The sequence below is a fragment of the Pinus tabuliformis genome, chromosome 7 (genome assembly GCF_031772625.1).
Source record: "Pinus tabuliformis cultivar Carrire ecotype Pingquan chromosome 7, CPIR1, whole genome shotgun sequence".
Classification (NCBI taxonomy): Eukaryota; Viridiplantae; Streptophyta; class Pinopsida; order Pinales; family Pinaceae; genus Pinus; species Pinus tabuliformis.
Window position 1 is genome coordinate 424704227 of NC_142293.1, and position 24175 is coordinate 424728401.

Genomic DNA, 24175 nt, shown 5'->3' on the forward strand with positions numbered 1-24175 from the left:
TAAATATTCTGAGTTATATTGGCCAAGTTATGTCCATTTTAATTCTGGAGCAACATTCGGAGCGGGTTCCCTTTGGAGATGTGCCCTCCCATCTCGCTTTAGTGGGCACCTACTTCACATTCATCAGTTACAACATAGCATCAATCATCTTGGGTTCTTTGGAGACGTGACCTCCCACCCCAAGCTATGTAAGCACCTGCAACTTCATCAACAACCAACATCTCGGATATGGGTCAACTACACAAAATCCTTGTCATTGAAGTCCATTTTCTAGGTTGCACACTGTTAGTATCACAGTTGGTCATAACCATTACAAGGTATATCTATCCTTGGATCTCTTTTTGTCATGGTTATGGGTCATCCACAAAACCACACTTCATCGAAGTCTATTTGGTAGGCCGCACACTGTCAGTATCACAGTTGGTCACAAGAATTACATGATATCTCTATCCTCAGATCTTTGTTCATCATGGTTATGGGTGATCCACAAACCCACAGTTCATCGAATTCCATTTTCTAGGCTGCACACTATCAGTATCATAGTTGGTCATAAGCATTACAGCGTATCTCTATCCTTAGATCTTAGTTCATCATGGTTATGGTTTAACCACATAAAAACCTTCTCTTCAGTGGCTCTTCATATTCAACAAAGGCTTCACAAGATGGAACTTCAAGCAATGGGGACCGTTGCTTCTTAACGAGGGAGGAATGATCGGAATAAAAAATGGCGTCAACCCATGGTATTCATCCACCCATGTTATTCATCCACACATGGAATTTACCCATGGTATTGTAAGTGACATCCACCCATGGTATTGTAAGTGACATCCACCCATGGTATTCATTCACTTATGGTATTTTCCCATGGTATTGTGACATCCACCCATGGTATTCATTCACCCATGGAATTGGCCCATGGCATTGTAACTGAAAAGTACTATAAGTAACAAGTCACATTTTGTAAAAGGACAGCTTTCCTACCACAATGTAGCTTTTATAGTTATTCTCTGTTTTAATAAAAAAAATCTTTGTGGTTTTGTTTATTGGGCATTCTCTTCTTTATTTTCTGGCATTTTAGATCTTAGGGGCCTCTGCCCCACAATCCATTTCACTCTTTTAGATCATGGGGGCCTCCCCCCAAGATCTGGATCATTTGAACATATTTTCAATGATTGGAGTTTGGTAAAATCTTCTTTCTATCTATAACATCACACACATTAATAAAAAAGGTGAAATTTTAGTTGATTATATGGGTCATAAAGGAAAAAGTGATGGTTTCAAAGTAGTTGGCCCAACATGTTGTGATGAATCTAATCATATGAATATATAAGGGAAGACTCTTTCCCGTAAGAAAAAAGGTTTATTGTTATGATACCCAATGCCAATGACACTAGCATGCTATGGCATCTACATATAAGTCATACAATTCTTTTATCTTTGAGACATATCATTTCTTTGTATATGGCTAATGACCTTCCACATATTAAACCACCCAATTGTGTCTACAAAGGATATGTGCAATACATATATCATAGAATTGAAATTTCCATGTAGAATCATTTCCTCCATTTGTAAAATAATCTAAAATATCCTTTGCTAAATGAGTATAAGCATCATTTGAGAATATGTTTTTGCAAAAAAAAAAATATCTGGACATGTTATAAAAGAAGATAACACGGAAAACTTCTAAATAGTCTTCCTCTACTATTATCCTTAAAGTTCTAGTAGAAATATAAATTAAGATATCTCAGATATTTCCCTACCTTTACACTCCTAAGTTTATAATACACGAAGCACACCAATATTTTCAAAAAAATAATCGGTTACATATACCTTATCTAAGAACAAGTCTTTGTTCTCCCAAAAACATATCCTTTTGGTCTTCACTTGTTATACTTAGTCGGGAGTCTCCAAACATGGTTTATCTTATTTCTTTATCAATTATTATAGGTTTGTTCCATCTCAAGAAAGTTATTTCACATCTTCTCTAGTAGAATTTTCCTTCATCATTCCACCTTTCCTTTTAGCGAATTAATCCTTAGGCATTCATGTAACCAAATCATTTCACATTTTAGATTGTGTATATGATTCAATAGTTTGGCTTGAGGGAATGCATTTCAAAAATTCACAACCACCTTACTCAAAATGAGTCTAATACCTTTAACTATTGAATCTGCAGTGTGTGTGTCAAGAACATACTAGTGATTTCTAGGATGCCTTCATTTTCTTCCTCCTTAAGACCAACAATTTTCACATTTATGGAATTTTTATGCTTTACTTGTTTTTCTCCAATATCATTAGTGATGTTTTTTCCCTTCAATTTATTCTCAAACTTTAATTTATCTTTTTATTTCGTATATCTAATAGGGCTTTAATATTCAGGTTTTAATACTTAGACACCTTGTGATGTCAAAATAGTATGAAAGTATATCTAACATCGCATTATCTCAAGCAGTGTAGCAATGTGACAATGATTGTTGCAATGTTACATTACATTACAATTTATTGAACATTTCATTGTGACATTACAAAATTAGTCAACCACATTTAATAATGTTCTTGAATATGTTTGACTATGTTTAACAGTCAACACTCCTAATCTTCACTCAAACATAATATCCTATCATTATTATTGATTAATATTAACAGTCAGATATATTAATATTATGGTTTAGAATATTGGAATTAATATTATACTTAAATGAAATTCATAACTCATTTGATTATTGAAACCTTTATATTTAAACCAAATATTAGAAAACTATACTAAAACCCTAACACCAAATCCCAATACTAAAACCTAAATAACAAAACCCCAACATTAAAACCTAATACTCAAAATATGGTAAATACACGGTTGACCATGTTTGATCATGGTAAACTATTTAAATAATGAATATCAAGGTTGACTTTGTTTGAATTTGTCATCTAATGTGGTTGACTATGTTTGACTATTAATATTAGTCAATAATAATGATACATGATTATGTTTGATCGAAGTTGACCACGGTTGACAATGGTTGACCATGGTGACACTAGTTAACTATGATGAATCATAATTAGCCATATTTAACCATGGAGGCGATAGTTGATGATGTTTGATCATGGCTAGAATATGGTTGAACATGTGTCCCTATTGACATAATATTAGGTTTTAATACAAAGGGCTTATGATATCAGGGTTTACAATATTAGGTTTATAAACTCTAATATTAACCCATTATTATAAACCCAATGTTATAATCCATAATATTAAAACCCTATTTTATAAACCAAATACTAAACCCAATATTATAATATCATCATGGTCAACTATTTAAGCAATTTCTATCAAGGTTGACTTAGTTTGACTATGATCACTAAGTTGGTTGATGATGCTTGACTAATAATATTATTCAATAATAATGATAGAATATTATGTTTGAACCAAGATAATGACTCTTTGACTATGGTACTAATGTGGTTGACTATGTATGACTATTAATATTAGTCATCAACAATAACATGGGTTATGATTCATTGAAAATGAGGAGTAATAATTGTCAAACATAATTGAACATATTCAAAAACATCAGTAGATGTGGTTGACTAATTTTGTAATGGCACAATGCAACGTTGAATAAATTGTAATATAATGTAACATTGCGGCAATGATTTCCATAATGATTGTCACATTGCAACAATATTAGTGACAATCGACATTGGATAGATTTATGTACCATTATAACATCACATAATGTTTGATTATTAAAACCCTAATATTAAAACCCTATACTAAAACCTTGATACTAAAACCAAATATTAAAAATATGCTAAACATATGGTTTACCAAATTGTATCACTGTCAACTATTTAAAAAATGACTATCAAGGTTCACTTTGTTTGAGTAGACTTCCTAATGTGGTTGACTATGTTTGACTATTAATATTAACCAATAATAATGATATGTGATTAGCCTTGATTGAAATTGACCACAATCAATGTTGTGGCTAAATCTTGCACCTGCAACACAAGTATAGCAAGAGGCAAGGAAAGCTCCCTATAGACGGCCTATGGGTTGATTGCAGACCAATGCCTAGGACATCTTAAATAGAGGAGTGCTTGTAAGGTTATATGTGAGGAGGTTGTAGCACTCCAATTTTCACATAAAAAGAAAAATATATGAGGGGGGTTGGTTCGTTCCTCCAAATGTATGAGTTATGCATTCAGGTATTGCTTCTCGCAGTTCCCAGTAGTATCACGTAGAACAACAGAGGCCGATTACTCCAAAGGGGATTACAACTTAATAGGATTTGTTGAGTAAATGAGAGAGGATTAGGAGAGAGCATAACTCATCATAAAGAGCCCAAAACATCCAAAATTCTATGTTTAAACATAGAACCACAAGTAATGGGAAATTCTACACTTGTTTGAGTTACAAGCAGAAATAATGGAATGAAGAGAGGATGGGTGCTATGATTCTTATAGAGTAGTTTAACGATATAATTAATCCCTTAATACATGAATTATGCATTAATAAATCAACACACATGGATCTATAACGAAGCATGAAATAATTTATAGTAGCTATTGTAGCACACATGCAGAGAAGAATATGAACATAATGGAATTAGCAGAAGGAAAAACATATTGTAATGATAAGAAGGAGGAATCACCACAATTTATGTGATAGTATGAACATCAACCTGTGAAAAGTAATACAATCTAAGATAATATTCATTCACTTCTAAAGTTATGAGCCAAAATATGGTATCATAGAGTTCAGCCCTGACGGGTGAGAAATTCTGGAACCTTTGTATTATATTTCATCCCCCTATTTATAAGAAGAGGGGGAGAGCCTCGAATAACAATTAAAATATCTGAGCCTAAGCCCTAGCTATCATGATAAACTACCTGACTTGGCTCTGTTAGGCTCTGCTACCACCTACCTAAGATTACAACAGGGATCAAATCCATTTCTTTGAAAAATATAGAAATAAAATCTTAGAGGAAGAAAGTCAAGAGAGGAAGGAGGAGGTGTCCCCTTGCTTCTTCAGTGGAGGCCTTGGGTGGAGCCACGTCCCTACTATTTTCATGCTTCTCTTTGCTCTTGAGGTAGTCTATTGTTGCATTGGTTGGCTTTTGTCAACTATCCTTTCACTGCCTGCGGAACCGACTTATGGAGGCGTGTTACAGGATAAGTCATTTTCTATGTAGAGGGATGGGGCACCATGCCATGTCATTAAGTCCTCTTGAGTCCCCCCTATATTATTTTGGAGTTGTGCCATGCTCCATTAACTATTACCTCTGCTAGCCCATATGCCCATTTAAATCGCTATAGGACACCATTGGAGCACCATGTTCGTGGGTCTTTAAACACTAAAAAAAAAAAAAAATAGGTAGGCGCTTTTAATTCCTCCTTTAGCCCCCTTATTAAATCCCATTTTGTAAATTTTTGTATATGACCAGGGGGCTAGAACCAGGGGATTAGCCCTCAGGTGCTAAGGCCATCGGAACCATGTCCGGGAGCCTTTTCCTTTGTTATTGCAAATCTGTTGCATATTGATGCTTCAACATTATTTTACCCGGATCCACGCCTTTTCCTTGGCGAAGTCGATAGTCCGGACATGAGGTCCCTATAAACCATACCTTAATCCTTTATCGCATCCAGAGGGAGTGCCTGCATATTCCAATCACATGCTGGAGGATAAGGCCCCTTACCCTTTTCTTTGGAGTAGGCCGATAGTCCAAACGCGAGGTCCTTATACAATAAAACACATGACCTATTGCATCCAGGGGGTCCCTCTCCTTATCGCAATCGTAGATGAGGAGGAAACACAACGGAAGAGAAGCTTTACATTGCATGATTACTGATCATGAATTGCAATGAACCTACTGATGTCATCACTTCCACATGTCACCCTTTGAGTGGTGACACATGGCATCGGGAAACAGCCCCATAGGACTCCTAAGAATGACAAAAACGAGTGACATGTGTCCACCTGCCACGTCATCATCCATACATGCCACATCACTAGTGACATTATCCACTGCATTAGCTCTGAGGACCAATTAGAAGATGCCACGTGCCCTCTTGGAGGAGAGAGAAAGAGGTCGGTCGAGCCCAGTATTTCCATAATTTCCTTTGTATTTCAGAGATCGACTCTCCCTGACAATTTTGGCCCATGTCACAATATCAACAATTTCTTATAGTTTCAGACGTGTGACCTCATTGATCCATCGATCGTCAATGCCACATTGAGGAGAGAGAAGGGGAGGCTTGACCCTTGGTTGGTGTAGCCATTTCCTTTGTAACTCAGAATCAGACCCTCCCTGCAGTACAACACTGTATCGCAATCAGACCTTGCAAGGTCTTTGAAGTTTTAGATTATGGGACTGTTGTGATGCAGGATGTTGGATTGTGCCACATGGAGGAGAGGGAAGGGCAGCGACCCACTCCTATTTTGTTAAGAATTTTATTTGTAAATGAATTTCTTGGCCCGCTGGTCATATTACATCGTATCGCAATCAGCTCCTGAAGATATTACATCATATCATAATCGACCCCCCAATGCAGTCTTTGTTGGAAATAATACTGAGAGGGGGGGTGAATTAGTATTAGCAAATCAATAATATTTTCATTTCCATTATCATATTCATATACGCTACTTCAGTTAAGGATACCCGCGTGTATACGCAACTGTGTTTAATGCAACTAGTGTATATCCAGTAAACTTATGATTCAGTTAGTTGATCTTCAATGAGTGCATCAGAACATTATTAACCATATGAATAGTAAACAGGTGCAGTAAAATAGAATAGATCATCACACATAAGAAGCACACATGAACACCATGATATAAGGTGGAAACCCAATGTGGGTGAAAACCACCTGCTGCAATTTGTCTCTATCTTCTTTTAATAAGAAACTTCTTTTTACAATATTTATGTACTGGTGCAGTCTTATACCATTATGCAGGCTTCTACCTGCAGAAGGCTACAACCTTCTCTTATTCTCTAGCTTCTCTTAGAAAGGAGCTACAACCCCATTAGCTCGTGTACTAGCCGATCTGTTTACTAGTACGTAAGCGCCGACCTACTGAAGGCTCCAACCTTCACTCATTTTCCAGCTGCTTTTGGAAGGGAGCTTTAACCCCCTAGCTTTTGTATTGGCTGATATGTTTACCAGTATGTAGGCACTGGCCTACAGAAGGCTATGATCTTCTCTCTTCCTCTAGGGACCACGTTTCATAAATTTTCATAGTAGATACACCTAAGTAACAAAACCATAATCTGAAGGCCACGTTTCATCCAATTTTCATATTGGACCCATCAACAACAATGAAGCACAAAATCAATCACCACTGCAATAAAACCATCAAATATACTTGCATCATTCATTTCTGAATCACCCACCACTAAATCACTGAAACCCTGTCAACAAAACATAGTCACCAGAACACAGAGAAAAACACATAACTCTGCAGCAATAACCAGATCCAACTACAACTTTAAATATCATATCTCATAATGTATACACTACTATGATGAACCAAACTAGCATACATACGCACTTTTAGAAAATCCAACCCCCTTACAAATCTGCAAATATTTCCTCATAACCTTGCAGCTGTTCTAGACATGAGTCATACCCAGATCATAACATTCATACAATAAAACATGCGTCAATAATTCAGATCTAGTCTATCCATGATCAAACCACAATGATAATACATTCCAAGCCTTATGATCCTGATCCATCATCCATCATCAACCGCATAGGTGCTTCCTTGGTTCATATCAAGCAAAGCATCACAAACCCATAACCAACATACTAGATCTCACACTTCATCAAATATTCAATCCTTGCTCACTTCTCCATCTTGGCCTAATGATCTTCTCCTTATATAGTTTTAGGCCTCTCTCAATACCATGGTCCAAAACCATGTAGAACCAATACCTTGGACCCAATACCTGGGGTCAATACCTCGGACCAAATACCGGGGACCAAATACCAAAATACCATGGACCAAATACCACGGACCAAAACTTAGTTCTCCAACATGTACGCACCTTTCCTTGCGTGAAAGTGTGTGTATACGCATACGCACCTTTTGTTCTGCTAACCCACGTGTATACGCACTTTCATCAAGGTTAACATGCGTATACCTCTCTCTGATCATTAATTCTTTGCTCTTGACCTGTTGCACTATGATCTGTCATCTGAGTGAGTTGCCATCAAGGACAACACCTGTATCATACCTCTGAGTGAGTTTCCATCAAGGACAACACTTGTATCATAATTCCAACAATATCCCCCTTTGGACTTGATGGCAACAACCACACCAAGTCACTCTCCCCCTTTGACATCAAGGGCAAAGGGCGGACCAAGATATTCTCTTCCTTGATATACATTTTTCTATCCATACTCCCCCTGAGTACCTGCTGAAATATCTAATTGAGCTCCCCCTTTGTACATGCCAATCCATCCATGATCCCCCTCAGCACATGCAAGGTCTACAAAAGCATAACATGACTCTATACATACATTGCCAATGACCTTCCTAAAGATTCATACACACATCAATCTCCCAACCAAGTGGGAATACACCATTTTTTATGCATCCACCCAACCAAGTGGGATATACCAAAAGTTTATACATGACTCAAAAATAAGAAACATTACATCATCCATCTCATGCATAGTGGGGTTACAAATCAAAGACTAGCAATCTAATCAAGACCATGATAGTCATCAGCAACTATCATACACCATATATGATCTGCACTATAAGCATCTCTCAACAATCATTGGCAACCTGTAACCAAGGACTTTTAATCCTAATGCCAACAATGCATTATTTGACGCATATGCTCCCCCTGAGCCTATGCCATGCCATCATCAAACAGAGCTTGATAAGTGACTAAACCATATTAGACTTCTGTACTACTGGTTTTCTTCAGAACATCATATACACGATTGTGCAACTTCTAACTCACGTATGTACATGACTTTTCTTCATGAGACCTGCGTATGAGATTTAGAACACTGGTGTTCCACACTTTTAGCTTCTTCTGAGTTTGTGATGTTTGTATATTCTACTATGCCACATCTTTCTATCTGTACTTCCTTTCTCTTCCATATCTTCAACTATGATGTTGTTATCTCCTTTTGGTATGGTGCCCAAAATCTTCTCCTGCATTCCTTTGCTATACGTCCAAGCTTGTTACATGCATAACATCTTACATGTTTCACATTCCTCCTATAGCAGTCAATGGCTTTGTGACCAAACATATTACAAGCAAAACAATATCCCTTGAAGTACCTGGAATGTGATGATCTTTTTGTGTGGCGGTCTTGAACCATTATACTTCTGCATCTGGCTGCAACATGTCCAATATTATGACATACATAACATTCAACATTATTCATGGGGTTGCCCTCTCATCTCCTTGTTTAGCATTTCAAATTTCTCATTAGAGTTCCTTGCCTCACCTTGTGAGCTAGATTCACCTTCAACAGATTCATAAAAGCCAAAACCAATTTTAATAGCAGGCAACCTTTGACTACTAAGAATATCATCCAAAATCTTAGTATTGTCTTGAAATCGTAATAGTTTACCCTTTTCTTCTAATTTACCTTTCAAGATATTCACCTGAACCTGATGTTGTTCTTCCTTTTCCAGGCATTGATTCTTCAAAATTTCTTCAGACTTTCTTACTTCTTCCACTTGTTGCCTTAGTTTGAGAATCTCTTTTTATTGTTCTTCATTCAGCTCCTGCAGCATTTGACAAAATTTTAAGGCACATTCCAGCTGATATTTTAAGCTGATAATTTCTTCTTTGAGGGCACTCTCCCTTTTGCTAAGTAGATCTTGTTGATCTATGCTTTGATCTGATGCTTCATTTTCTTGTTCATCTTCAATCTGAGGTGATTCAGAATCTGAATACTTGCTTCCACTCAACAGCAGGTTGTCATTGTTCCTTTGAGATGTCTTCTTCTTTTGACGTGCTTTCTTTCCCATTGTTCTACGGATCTCCTTCAAGCGATCAAGCTTCTACCAAAGGACCTTCTCTGATACCAATTGTTGGAAATAATACCCAGAGGGGGGGTGAATTAGTATTAGCAAATCAATAATCTTTTCATTTCTATTATCAGATGCATATATGCTACTTCAGTTAAGGATACCCTCATGTATACGCAACTGTGTTTAATGCAACTAGCATATATCCAATAAACTTATGACTTAGTTAGTTGATCTTCAATGAGTGCATCATAACATTATTAGCCATATGAATAGTAAACAGGTGTAGTAAAACAAAACAGATCATCACACATAAGAAGCACACATGAACACCATGATATAAGGTGGAAACCCAATGTGGGTGAAAACCACCTGCTGCAATTCGTCTGTAATTTCTTTTAATAAGAAACTTCTTTTTACAATAATTATGTACTGGTGCAATCTTATACCACTACGCAGGCTTCTACCTGTAGAAGGATACAACCTTCTCTCATTCTCTAGCTTCCCCTAGAAGGGAGATACAACCCCCTTAGCTCTTGTACTAGCTGATCCGTTTACTAGTATGTAAGCACCGGCCTACTGAAGGCTCCAACCTTCACTCGTTTTCCAGCTACTTTTGGAAGTGAGATCCAACCCCCTGGCTTTTGTATTGGCTGATATGTTTACCAATACGTAGGCGCCGACCTATAGAAGGCTACGATCTTTTCTCTTCCTCCAAGGACCACGTTTCATAAATTTTCATGTTGGATACACCTGAAGCACAACACCATAATCTGAAGGCCACGTTTCATCCAATTTTCATATTGGACCCATCACCAACAATGAAGCAGAAAATCAATCACCACTGCAATACAACCATCAACTACACTTGCATCATTCATTTCTGAATCACCCAACACTGAATCACTGAAACCCTGTCAACAAAACATAGTCACCAGAACATAAAGCAGAACATAGAACTCTGCAACAATAACCAGATCCAACTACAACTTTAAATATCATATCTCATAATGTATACACTACTATGATGAACCAAACTAGCATACATACGCACTTTTAGAAAATCCAACCCCCTTACAAATCTGCAAATATTTCCTCATAACCTTGCAGCTGTTCTAGACATCAATCATACCCAGATCATAACATTCATACAATAAAACATGCGTCAATAATTCAGATCTAGTCTATCCATGATCAAACCACAATGATAATACATTCCAAGCCTTATGATCCTGATCCATCATCCATCATCAACCGCATAGGTGCTTCCTTGGTTTAGATCAAGCAAAGCATCATAAACCCATAACCATCATACTAGATCTCACACTTCATCAGATATTCAATCCTTGCTCACTTCCCCATCTTGGCCTAACGATCTTCTCCTTTTATAGGTTTAGGCCTATCTCAATACCTTGATCCAAAACCATGTAGAACCAATACCTTGGACCCAATACCTAGGGTCAATACCTCAGACCAAATACCGAACTACCATGGACCAAATACCACAGACCAAAAATTAGTTCTCCAACATGTACGTGTTTTTCCTTGTGTGAAAGTGCGTGTATACGCATACGCTCCTTTTGTTCCGCTAACCTACGTGTATACGCACTTTCATCATGGTTAACCTACGTATACCTCTCTCTAATCATTAATTATTTGCTCTTGACCTGCTGCACTATGATCTATCATCTGAGTGAGTTGCCATCAAGGACAACACCTGTATCATACCTCTGAGTGAGTTGCCATCAAGGACAACACATGCAAACAGTATTCAAGACTTAAATCCAAGGATAATTTTAGGGGCTAATCTTCGCCCTTTGGCGAAATTAAGGGGTTTTAAATTTTTAGTGGGCGAATATTTTGTATCATAGTACATTTTTACAAATCACCTCAAATAGCCCACCTTATTTTAAGGGAGAGGGTAAAAAAGGTCAATTTAGCCCTTGAAATTAGGACTTACAACCTTCCATTCGCCCATTTTCAAGAATAGGTTTTATTTAAGTGAATCCATTCGCCCATTTTCAAGAAATTTAAGTGAATCCTATGGGCCAAATACCATATTTATAAAAGAGGTATGGTAAATTAATAAAAATATAAATAAATGAGAGGTATGGTAAATAAATAAAACATTTTTTATATTTACTCCATAAGTCACCTTATATACATGTAACGATGTAAACAAATAAAAATATAAGTAAAGTGGAGGTATGGCAAATAAATAAAACGTCTTTTTATACTTACTCAAACGGTATGGTAAATAAATAAAAATATAAATAGACTAGACGTATCGTAAATAAATAAAACCTCTTTTTATATTTAGTCCATAACCCTCGTTCTATTTATGAAGGCTCAAGAAAGAGGTTTTATTTAAGTGAATCCTATGGGCCATAACCCTCGTTCTATTTATACTTACTCAAACGGTATGGTAAATAAATAAAAATATAAATAAACTAGGTAAATAAATAAAAATATAAATAAACTAGATGTATCATAAATAAATAAAACCTCTTTTTATATTTAGTCCATAACCCTCGTTCTATTTATGAAGGCTCAAGAAAGAGGTTTTATTTAAGTGAATCCTATGGAATAAAAGAGGTATGGTAAATTAACAAAATATAAATAAACGAGAGGTATGGTAAACAAATAAAACATTTTTTTATATTTACTCCATAAGTCACCTTATAAAAAATGGGTTATATTTAGGTGAAACCTTATTAATACCATGCAAAAAAACATTATTAACCCTAATATTAGAATTAATAAAAATAAAAATGGCACATGGTATTGACCCATGGTATTCACCTCGAATGTAGCCTATTTAAATGGGGGAATTAAACCAGCATGTAGCCTATGCTAAGATTCACTAGGACTTTACAAAGTTTTATTATTTAGTGAAAGACTCGCCAAGATCTTACAAGATTTTATAATTGAGTAAAATATTCGCCATGCCAGGTGAGAGATTCGCCAAAAAATTATATATACATATTATATTATTGATAAAATCACCTTCCATTTTTCCTATATACCATGGAGATTCGCCCATTTATTATATTTATAAATTTAGGGGGGGTTCTTAAATTTTTCCCTGCTTAAATCCCGCTGATACCAATAAGCATGGTGCCCTGACCCGTCGATGCCGATATGTAATTTTTCCCTCGTACTTAGCCATATTTTGGGTTTTCTAAGCTTTCTAGAGGAATTCTTCAACAAGCCCTAGCTTCTAATCTAGGAACCGTTTTTTGGATGTCTATATACCCCCAAAAATATTTTTCCGAGAGTTATGCACTGGAGAGGGTACCATCTCATTCTGACAGCTTTTGTAGCTCAAAAATTGGCATCAAGCATCATTGATATTTGGCTTCCGAAGCCACTAGTGATGAAAAATAAGTGAGTGATAACATTGGCTCCTATTGGGGATAGTGCCTTGCTAGAAAGGTGTTGAGAACTTGCAAACCAGTATCCTTCACCATTGGTCATGGAGTCAGTAATATATGAACTTTGTAATCAGCAACATCTCCAAGGGACTTTCCTCTGGAATCTAAAATGTAGAAACTAAAAATTCTAGCAACCGAAAATTAAATGCTTAACTGGTGAGCTTATTTATGTACAATCCTACTTATGCACAATACTTAATTCAGCTAAGTATGTTCAACTCTCCAATAGATCTAGGCTAGGATAAGGCTACTGGACCACATGCCTTCATACCATTGAAAAAGAGAAATTAAAATAAGCATGCACCATAAAAACTCTACAAATATGGAACCTGATACATGCTCTTGAAATGAACTTTGTTGTTGGCTTATGAATATGTTCATGTATTTAGCCATAGGGTCATGAAATAGAAAAGAAATCTTTGCAGTAACCTCTTCTTCACATATAGTCTGTTGACTGATGTCTTTTTGGTCATGGAAGAAACAAACACCACTTGGCTCTTTCGCTTCTTCAAAGATGAGCTAGGAAGGGGAGGGTGACTTCTCTTCTTTGAGGACTTCAGGTTTATTGCCATTTGTATCTAGAAGTCCCTTTCCTTTGTCAGCTGGCCTAGGAGGCTCCTTGTTAATTTTAGGTATGTTCTATGCTTAGAGAAATTTATTTCGATTTTCACAGTTAGCTCAATATCTTTTCTATATTAGCAATCACATCAGCATTAAACTAAATTGCAGATAGAACATAAACATAAATCATAGAAGACAAGCCAAGACAAGAGGACATAAGATGTGGTGCTAGCCAAGGAAAAACCCCAATGTGGGGAAACCCTTCATCATTTCTTCTTATATGTTCTTCAATAGTTCAGCAGAGAGAGAGAGAGAGAGAGAGAGAGAGAGAGAGAGAGGGAGATAGTACATTTACAACAGAAGTCAACATTTTGACTTATCAAAATAAGAGCATAGATCATCTATAAGAAGATGATACATGAGATTAGTTGAAGACAACTACTTCAGTTGATTCTCGAAGGTGACTCCTTCACCTATCATTATGCTGCATGTAGTCATCATGCTACACCACACCGTGCTGCACCATGTTGCACCAATCATCACAATGTTGGACCTCATGACCATGTTGTACACATCATACTGCTACATCCATCATCACAATGCTGAACCTCATGACCATGTTGTACACATCATACTGCTACACCTTATGTTGCACTGTTGTCCCATGTGCCATTGTTTAACCATGCTAGCCACTATTTTCCTATGTGGCATACTGTTGTCCCACTATTAGTGACATAACCATTCCATGTTAGCTTGTTGTCCCATTTTTTTGTTGTTATCCCATCAATGTCATTGTTGTCCCATCATAGCATGTTGTTTTCCCATCAATTTTATTGATATCCCATCATAGTATATTGTTGTCCCATCAATGTCATTGTTGTACCATCATAGTATGTTGTTGTCCCATCAATGTCATTAGTGTCCCATCATAGTATGATGATGTCCCATCAATGTCATTGTTGTCCCATCATAGTATGTTTATGTCCCATCAATGTCATTGTTGTACCATCATAGTATGTTGATGTCCCATCAATGTCATTGTTGTCCCATCATAGTATGTTGTTGTCCCATCAATGTCATTGTTGTACCATCATAGTATGCTATTGTCCCATCAATTTCATTATTGTCCCATCATAGTATGATGTTGTCCCATCAATTTCATTGTTGTCCCATCATAGTATGTTGTTTTCCCATCACTTCTACCTAGACATATAGGTGTAGCTTCTATCCCTAATAGTAATGCTATACCTTGTTGTTGTCCCCTTAGCCTTGCCATACCTGCTACTGTCCCATATGTCTTAGTAGCACCATATAGCCAAGTTGTCCCATTTATTAGCATTGTTTTCCTGGGCATGTTTGAGTCCTCAAACTCTCATGTTGTCCCTGTTTCGAGGGTCACCTACAACCCACTTTTTCAGCTGTATTAGGCCTACATATAGGACATTGTAGGTTAACGTTAGGGCTTCCTTTAGACTACATGAGGGATGCCTTTATATAGCATTTAGGGCTGCCCTTTAGACTACGTTTAGGGCTACTCTTAGAGTGCTTCTAGGGATGCCTTTAGGACAACGTTTAGGGCTACTCTTAGACTATGTCTAGGGCTACCTTTTGGACAACGTTTAGGGTTGCTCGTAGATGACATCTAGGGTTGCCTTTTGGATAGCGTTAGGGCCTCTCTTAGACCGTGTCTAGGGCTAGGGCATTTCCTCTAGGGTAGAACCCTTAGTCTTCTTTCCTCCAATGTCCAGGGCTTCCACTCCTAGATTTCTCTTCCACTAAAACCTAAGACAATTGGAGAGAAATAAAGATAGAAGTGTGTCTGAGAAATGACCCTCAAGTCATATCCTTTTATACTAAAACGTTGAGCACATGTGGGGTTTATTTGGTTGCTGGCCGACCTTGACGAATTGTCTTATAACACAAATAAATTCATAACTCCATGAATCCTTATCGGAATCGGATGATATTTAGATCAATCCTACACCTCTCGATGAGAGGGTTATAACAAAAATATCAGCTGCTATAAATAAAATGACCCACATGGAGTTTTTCCCTAGTTTCCAATTTTAACACTCCCTCTCAACTAGGGAGAACTCCATCCGCTAATCCATCTGTCTGACTGTACTATCTCTGGCATCAGTGCCCTGCACTGCTCTACTCTGCTGAACCATGAAGAAGAAGAATTGATCAAGAATGTCTCATACCATTCTCTACTAACCTGAAGTCAGTTCCATATGAGGAGAGTGTGTCATACCACTCTTACTGATCCCAAATCAGTTCCAAGAGAGTGAGTCATATCACTCTTACTGACCTGAAGTTAGTTTTATTGATCCCAGATCTGGAAGTGAAGAAACGTGGAATTATGCTTAAATTGTCATGAGTCTTTGAGTTGAATATTTAATTTGTTGAAAATTTTTGAAGTGAATTTATAAAGGCCAATTCGTTAGCCTATATTTTGTTATTGTAAAACATATATATTTATATATCGTTTATAATTATGTGAAGTTTGGTTCTTTTATTAATTAAAAAAAGGGGGCAGGTGCGGAAGGTTCTTTTTATTAAAGGAGATAGATTTTTCTTTGGCCTTTTATTTAAAATTCAGTAAGGTGTAATAGTTAAAGTCTCTTACCTCAGAAGCGGTGTTTTTGATTTTTTTTCTGGAGCGTGAATTTTATTATGGAGACAACAACATTATCTGGCATGGAGAGGTTGAGATGGGCTAATTTTTCCTTAGGGAAATCATAGATGAAGGATATATTGATTTTAAACGATCATGATTTGTTGATGGAGGGCACAACAAAGAAACTGTGATCGATGGTAGATGAAGAGTAGAATAAGCTAGATAGATAGGCGATTGCAATAATCTACTAATATCTAGAAAAGAATGTGTATTTCAATGTGCCTAGAGAAAAGACAAAAGAAGGACTATGGAAAAGGCTCCATGGTCTCTATGAGAAGAACACGACATCAAACAAAGTGTTCTTGATGAAGAAGCTTTATAATCTCAAGATGAAGGATGGCACTTCAGTTGTTGAGCACTTAAATGAATTCAATATTATTACTAGTCATCTTGCCTCTGTAAAAATCATTCTAGATGATGAAATTAGAGCTATCTTGTTAATGTGTTCTATGTGAGACAACTAGGAAAATTTAATTGTAGCTATGAGAACTTTAGCACCTACAAGAACCATGAAGTTTGATACTATCAGTAGTGGTTTAATGAATGAGGAGTTGTGACACAAGTCAATTGCAATAAATTAGGGAGGAGAAGCTCTAGCTCTAGCTAACCGTGGTAGGAGAATTGGTGGAGGCCAACAAGGGCGATCAAGATTGAGAGTCCAATCAAATTCAAGGAGGTGAAGGCTCATTTTATTTCATTTTGGAAAACCCAAGCACATGAAGAAATAATTTTTAGTCTGGAATAATGGAGAAAAGGATCAAAGACTGACCAATATAAATCAAAAGTCATCCAACACAAATGAAGGTGAGACTATTGTTCTAGCCATAGATCATGATGTGTTGTTTATTGTTTCAGTAGAGGATGCATGTTTATATACATCTAGTAGAAGCTTTGATTGGATCCTTGAATATGGAGAATATCACCATGTAACCCCATGTAACCCCATGCAAAGATAATTTTATTACATATAATCTTGGTGATTATGGTAGAGTGCATTTGCAGAATAATCATTATTTCAGTATTGTTGGAGTGGTATATGTGCAAATCAAGAAGAAGGATGGACAATAAAATATTGTTGAAACGGTGTAGGCATGTACCAGAAATGTAGATGAGTTTGATCTCTATGGGACAGCTAGATGATGAAGTCTATTCCATAAGCTTTGGAAAAGGAGGCTGGAAAATTAGCAAAGGAGCGTTTGTTGTGGGCAAAAGACCCAAGATAGAAACATTATATACATTAAAGGAAATGATAGGAAAATAATATTTCGCTACTATCACAAAATAAGTAAATTCAACAAATCTTTGGCATAAGCACTTGGGTCACATGAGCAAGAAGGGCTTAAAAATTCTTGTTGGTAAAATTTACTACCAGGTTTGAAATCCTATAATCTTGATCTTTGTGAGCATTGTATATATGGTAGACAAAGAATGACTTCATTCGTTGGAGGTGTCTATGATAGAAATAAAAAAATTGTTAGAATTGATACACTCACATGTATTTGGACCTATTAACGTCAAGTTATTAGGAGGAGCATCATATTTTGTAACATTTATAGATGATGCATCTAGGAAAGTTTGGGCCTACCCTATGAAAAGTAAAAAATTAAGTGCTTGAAATATTTCAAAAACTCCATGTTCTTGTTGAAAGAGAGACTAAAGGATTGCTCAAGTGCTTGAGAACAGATAATGGTGGATAATATTGCTCAAATTCATTCAAGGAATATTGTAATAGGTTTGGCATAAAGCATGAGAACACTCAACCTGGTACTCCTCAACAGAATGGTGTCACAGAAAGGGTGAATAACAGCATTATGGAAAATGTGAGGAGTATGTTGTCCACTTCTGGTTTGGATAAGCATTGTTGGGCAAAAGCAGTCAAGACAACATTCTACCTTATAAATAGATCTCCAACTACAACCTTGGATGGAGGCATTCAAGAAGAAGTTTGGACTGGTAAGAAGTTGAATTATTCTCATTTGAAAATATTTGGATGTGAAGAATTTGTACATATTCCCAAAGAAAATAGAACTAATTTAGATGATAAATCTATGAAATACATTTTTCTGGGATATGTGGATGAAGAATTTGGTTATCGTTTATGGGATCCAGTAAAACATAAAGTTATTAGAAGCAAGGATTTTATATTTAATGAGTCAAAAATGATTAAGAGGATTGTAGGTGAGCTGGAGGTAAAGAAAGTTATTGACAGGTTCGAAGAGAAGCATGAATTCATCCCACCAATGCAAGAAAATGGACAACATATTTTGGAGTAGGAAGGAAAACAAGTAGAAAATGATGAAAACCAAAAATAAGGAATCGTATAGGAACCTTCACAAGAGATTCAACCTGATAATGCACCACCACAATTGGTTCGTAGATCTTCTAGGCCTCATAAGACTTCACAAAGGTATCCTCCTTCAAACTATATACTATTAATTGATGAAGGTGAGCCTTATTGCTTTCAAGAAGCTTCTAAGGTTGAGCACAGTAAAGAATGGAAGGAAACAGTGAAGGAAGAAATGAAATCTTTGTTGTAAAATAAAACTTGGGAGTTGGTAAATCTCCCATAATGTAGAAAGGCTCTACAAAACAAGTGGGTTTACAGATTAAGAATGAAGGTGACGAAAAGAAGGAGAGGTATAAAGCAAGGATGGTGGTGAAAGGATTTTCCCAGAAGGAAGGTATTGACTTCGCTGCAATTTTCTCGCATGTTGTTAAAAAGTCATCCATTAAATTCATTATTGGTGTTGTTGCTACATTAGACTTAGAATGTGAACAATTAGATCTAAAATCTACTTTCCTTCATGGTGAATTGGAGGAATAAATTTGTATGGAGCAGCTCGAAGGCTCCATATAAAAAAGAAAAGAACACCTTGTTTGTAGGTTGAAGAAGAGTCTCTATGGGTTGAAATAGGCACCTCAAAAATGTACAAGAAATTTGATTCATTCATGGTGGAACATGGTTTTCATATGTTGGAAGCTGACAAGTGTGTCTATATCAAGAGGTATCATCAAGGAAATATATAATATTATTGTTATATGTGGATGACATGTAAATTTCTAGGCATGATAAGAATACAATCAATAAGATGAAGAAGGATTTTGGCAAACAAATTAAAATGAAGGACTTGGGTCCAACACAACAGATATTGGGCATGAGGATCATGCATGACAAGAAAAACAAAATATTGTGGTTGTTGTTAGCCCTAAGGTACAGCGTTGCTAGCTTGAAGATTAGAGGATGAAGATGGTCTGCATTGCTGTCCTGGAAAGGGCCCCCACATGGGCCATCACTCCACTTTCCCCACTCTTCCACTTGCATTCTATCCCACTCATATCTTAACCTGACCCTCACTTCATAAAAAAACTCTCTTCTGCCTTAGTCCTAAATAAATTAATCCAAAACCTCGAAAAACCTTACCTTTCTGTCCATATGCGCCCTCCGCACATTTCTCGAGGACATCTTGTACCTTCAGGTCCCTCTGTCATCGATCTCTCCCACCAATCTGATGGCCCACATTTCACCCGATCGATGAGACATGTTAGATTGATCTCCTTCGTTAGATCACTCCCGCTCGATCTAACGACTATCACTCTTATCACACGGGCAACTAGAGAGAGGAGTACCCGCCCAATAAAGGTGGTTTCTCTCTCTCCTCCTTCGCTATGTGGCATGCAGTGAGTGGCATTGGGTGGACTCCACCCTTTCCCGCTTACCGCCCGATAAGCGCCCAATAAAAACTATAACCACCCAAGCCAAAGCACCCCCAGGGCACTATTGTTCGAGCACCTCCTCTACCTGATAGCTGTCCAATTTGTCCACCGAGATCCAACGAATTGGACTTTTCTGCTCCTGCCAAAGACCGCAAGCCTCATGCAATCGATCACCTCCATCCATTTTTTTCAATCCAACGGCCCTCGTTCATGATCGCTCTCGCTTGTCCTTCGCCACCCTTCCATTACTCTGTTCGTCTAATTTAATTCATACAACAGCTACCCACTGGTCCTCTACCATCCTGCCATTACTCTATTCTTCCTAATTATCACGTCCAGCCACTAATGCACCTCATACTCTACTTCCTACCAGGAAAGTGGTTGACTCTCTCAGTATTGTGACAGTCAGGTCGCTAAAATGAATTAATAGAAAGTATGGCTGAGAGAGGAAGGATGCAACATGATACAAGAAAATAGAATTAAACAATCATGGAGCCTCACTGGTGCAATCAACCCAACCATCTAATAGGGCAGCGTTGTACCAAAAATAATTACCATTTTTCATGATGGAAGGAGAATTGTGTCCTTGTACACAATCAGGCAGTTAAAGATAGTAGGGATATATTAATACACCTCGAGCCCTAAAAAGCTCGAGAACATTGTAAAGAGCTATAAATAGTTGAAAGTAAGATGTAATTAGGGTTCAACTTCTGGAGACTATAGAGACCCTGCTACTCAAGCTTCTCATCTTCATTCATCACCAATACAAGCTTCTTTTTCTGTCATATGTTCAATATCCCAATTTCTCTTCTATTCTAAGCTTTCACTTGAATAGGCCGTTCAGGTTTATTTTGTGTCTAATTCCAGATAACTGTCATCTTAGCTCTACACTAATGTATTAGATTTGCAAGTTTCTTTACTTTATGTATGTATCTGTTCGTATGGTTAGTATTCTCCATTCATTCACCTAATCTACAAATTATTGAGCATTGGTGGTCTAAAGCCTTGTAGGCTGAGGGTTTTCTGCATGCCTTGAGTAATAACATAGTCAAAGTGGTTATCCGGCTTGATCTAGAGAATTATTTATTCCAATAGTTCAGAGAACAATATTGAAGATTATATGTTACCAGGCATCTCCGAGCTACAACCATGGGAGAGTTTCTTGGAATGGTAACATAATTGGTGCCATTGCTGGGGGGAGGAGATTTAAGCTTAGCTTCCCTGGGAAATGACACAGATCTAGCTTTGATGATAGACAAAGTCTGGACACAATTATGATTGTAATCATCTATCTAGCTACTCTACTGGAGGACGAACCTCTTGGCGACTCCACTCCATAATTCTAGCTCAGTTTGGAAGGCATACTCGGAGAAATCCTCAAATGTCACAAGCAGACCCAATCCCTGACTGTGACAAGATCATCAAAGAAAGAAAGTCTTTCCATAAGGGAGCATTGGGTTCAGGTAAAACTAAACAATGTTCTATAGGTCTTCAAGAAAATCCTGCAATTGAATGAGTACATTTTGAGAGTATAGTATCTAAAACAAGTAGTGAAGGAAAAACCTCAGAGATACATAAAGCTCCTAATTCTTTAGGTTCTCCTTTTGTTGTAAGCCCAAAGGGAACCTCACCTCCTATCCATCATCCCCCTTTAATATTATCAGTCACCCCTCAACCCTCTATCATTCAAACTTCTAGGACCCTTCTAGCCACCACAGCTATGGCAGGTCCACAAGCACCCACCAAGATGGAGAGAATTATAGCTGCTAGGTATGGACCTCTAGTACTGCCTAAGTTTACTGGGAGAGAAGGGGTTACAGCTAAAGAACATCTTGAATCATTCTATAACTATGCTGATAATCCATACATTAGTGAAGATGATGTATGGATGAGAGTATTTGTTCAAAGCCTAGATGGAGAGGCTAGAAAATGGTTCAGAGAATTGACCCCGAGGTCTATAACCGATATTGAAGCTTTGGATGATGTATTCTTAAAGCATTGGGGGGATAATAAAGATCTTCTCTACTACCATACTGAGTTTGCGAACCTGAAAAGGGAAAATGGTGAGTCACTATCTAATTTCAATAATAGGTTTAACCGCATGTACAAAAAGATACCAACCAAAGTGAAACCCACCCCTACCTCTGCTAAACTCACCTACGCCAATTCTTTTGACTCTGAATTCTATCTACTATTGCGAGAGAGAAGATGTGCTACTTTGGCTAAGATGCAAGATGCAGCCTTGGAGGTAGAATCCAACATCATAACCACAGAGAAACTCAAGGGACATGCTGATCGAAGGAGACAGAGGGGTGAATCTTCATCATCTTTAGATCCCAAGTTAGATAAGATGACCAAGATAATAGAGTCATTAGCCTCTGAAGTCTCTAAGCTAAAGATGGAACAACACTTTGGGAAAGGGAGAGCTCCTAATTCCTTTGCTTTTAGAAATCCGAACCCATACAGAAGAACTAATGAGTAGTTGCAAGTTCCTCAAAGAAACAAAGATGAAAATGAAGACCAAAGAATGAAGACCCCCTTGCAAAATTTAGTCATGGATGAAGATCATTATGAGGAAGACGATGAGATCCATTGTCTGGAAGACAACGGTAGTGCCTCTTTCTTGACCCTAGCTGCATATGAAGAGTCACTATCCGAAAGACCAAAGCAGCCAAGAGTGGGATGGTGGGGCTGTTTTGCAAACTGATGACCAACTTAGATACAATCTAAGGTCCAAGGTAAATAATGCCCAGCAAACCCCTGTTCAGAGGGCTACCATTCCTATAATGTAGCAAACTAACAAGAAAAAGAGACCAGCAGCTAATCCCATCATTCTCAAAGCTCCAACTCAAGAGGTAAGAGGCCCTAACAAGTTCCCTTCTCCTTTCAGTTTTGAATCAGAAATCCAAAAGCTAAAAATATCCATACCTTTGATTGAACTAGTGAAGAATGAATCCTTTAATAGACCCATCTTTGAGGCGCTTGAGCTTAAAGCCACACAAGCCTCCAATGACTATGTGAATTTGCAAGATGACAAGCCAGAAGTTGTCCTCATCCCAATGATTGAACATTCCGATGACAATTCTCCATCATTCTATGTCTCCTTGACTATTCATGACAAAATCCTTCACAAATTTGGCATGTTACTTTCCAGAGGATGGATTAAAAGATTAGTTAGGACATTGCAGAACGACTTGTCCTATGCCAACATCCTAGTCTTTGGAGGTGAAAGCAGGAGATTGTATAGAGAGGCTCAGTTAGCTTATAGCATCACCGATGAAAGGAATCCTACTAATCATCCCATCTATATTGTTGATACTGATTTTGTTTCATGTATTCTTCAAGTAGAAAAAGCACAGTTGGCCTCCATGCAGCTTAGAAAGCTAGTTTGCCATATCAAAGAGAAGGAAGGCCCATAAATATGAGATATGTTCTTTGATGGAGCTTGCTCTAAAGAAGTTGCAGGAGAAGGGGAAAGTCTTGTATCTGCCACACAAGAATACATACATTTATCTTTCAAGTTAACCTTTCAAGTCACCAATAACATAGTAGAATACGAAGCCCTGATGTTAGGCCTAAACGCTGCTAAAGAAATGGGCATCAAAAATCTAAAAGTATTTGGAGATGTGGATTTGATTATTCAACAGGTGAGCAAGACATTCCAAGCAAAACACCCTAGGCTGAAGGCATACAGAGATGCGGTATGGAAGCTCAAGGATTCTTTCAATAGTTTTAGTATTTCGTACATCCCTAGAGCTAAGAATCAACTTGTTGATTCCCTT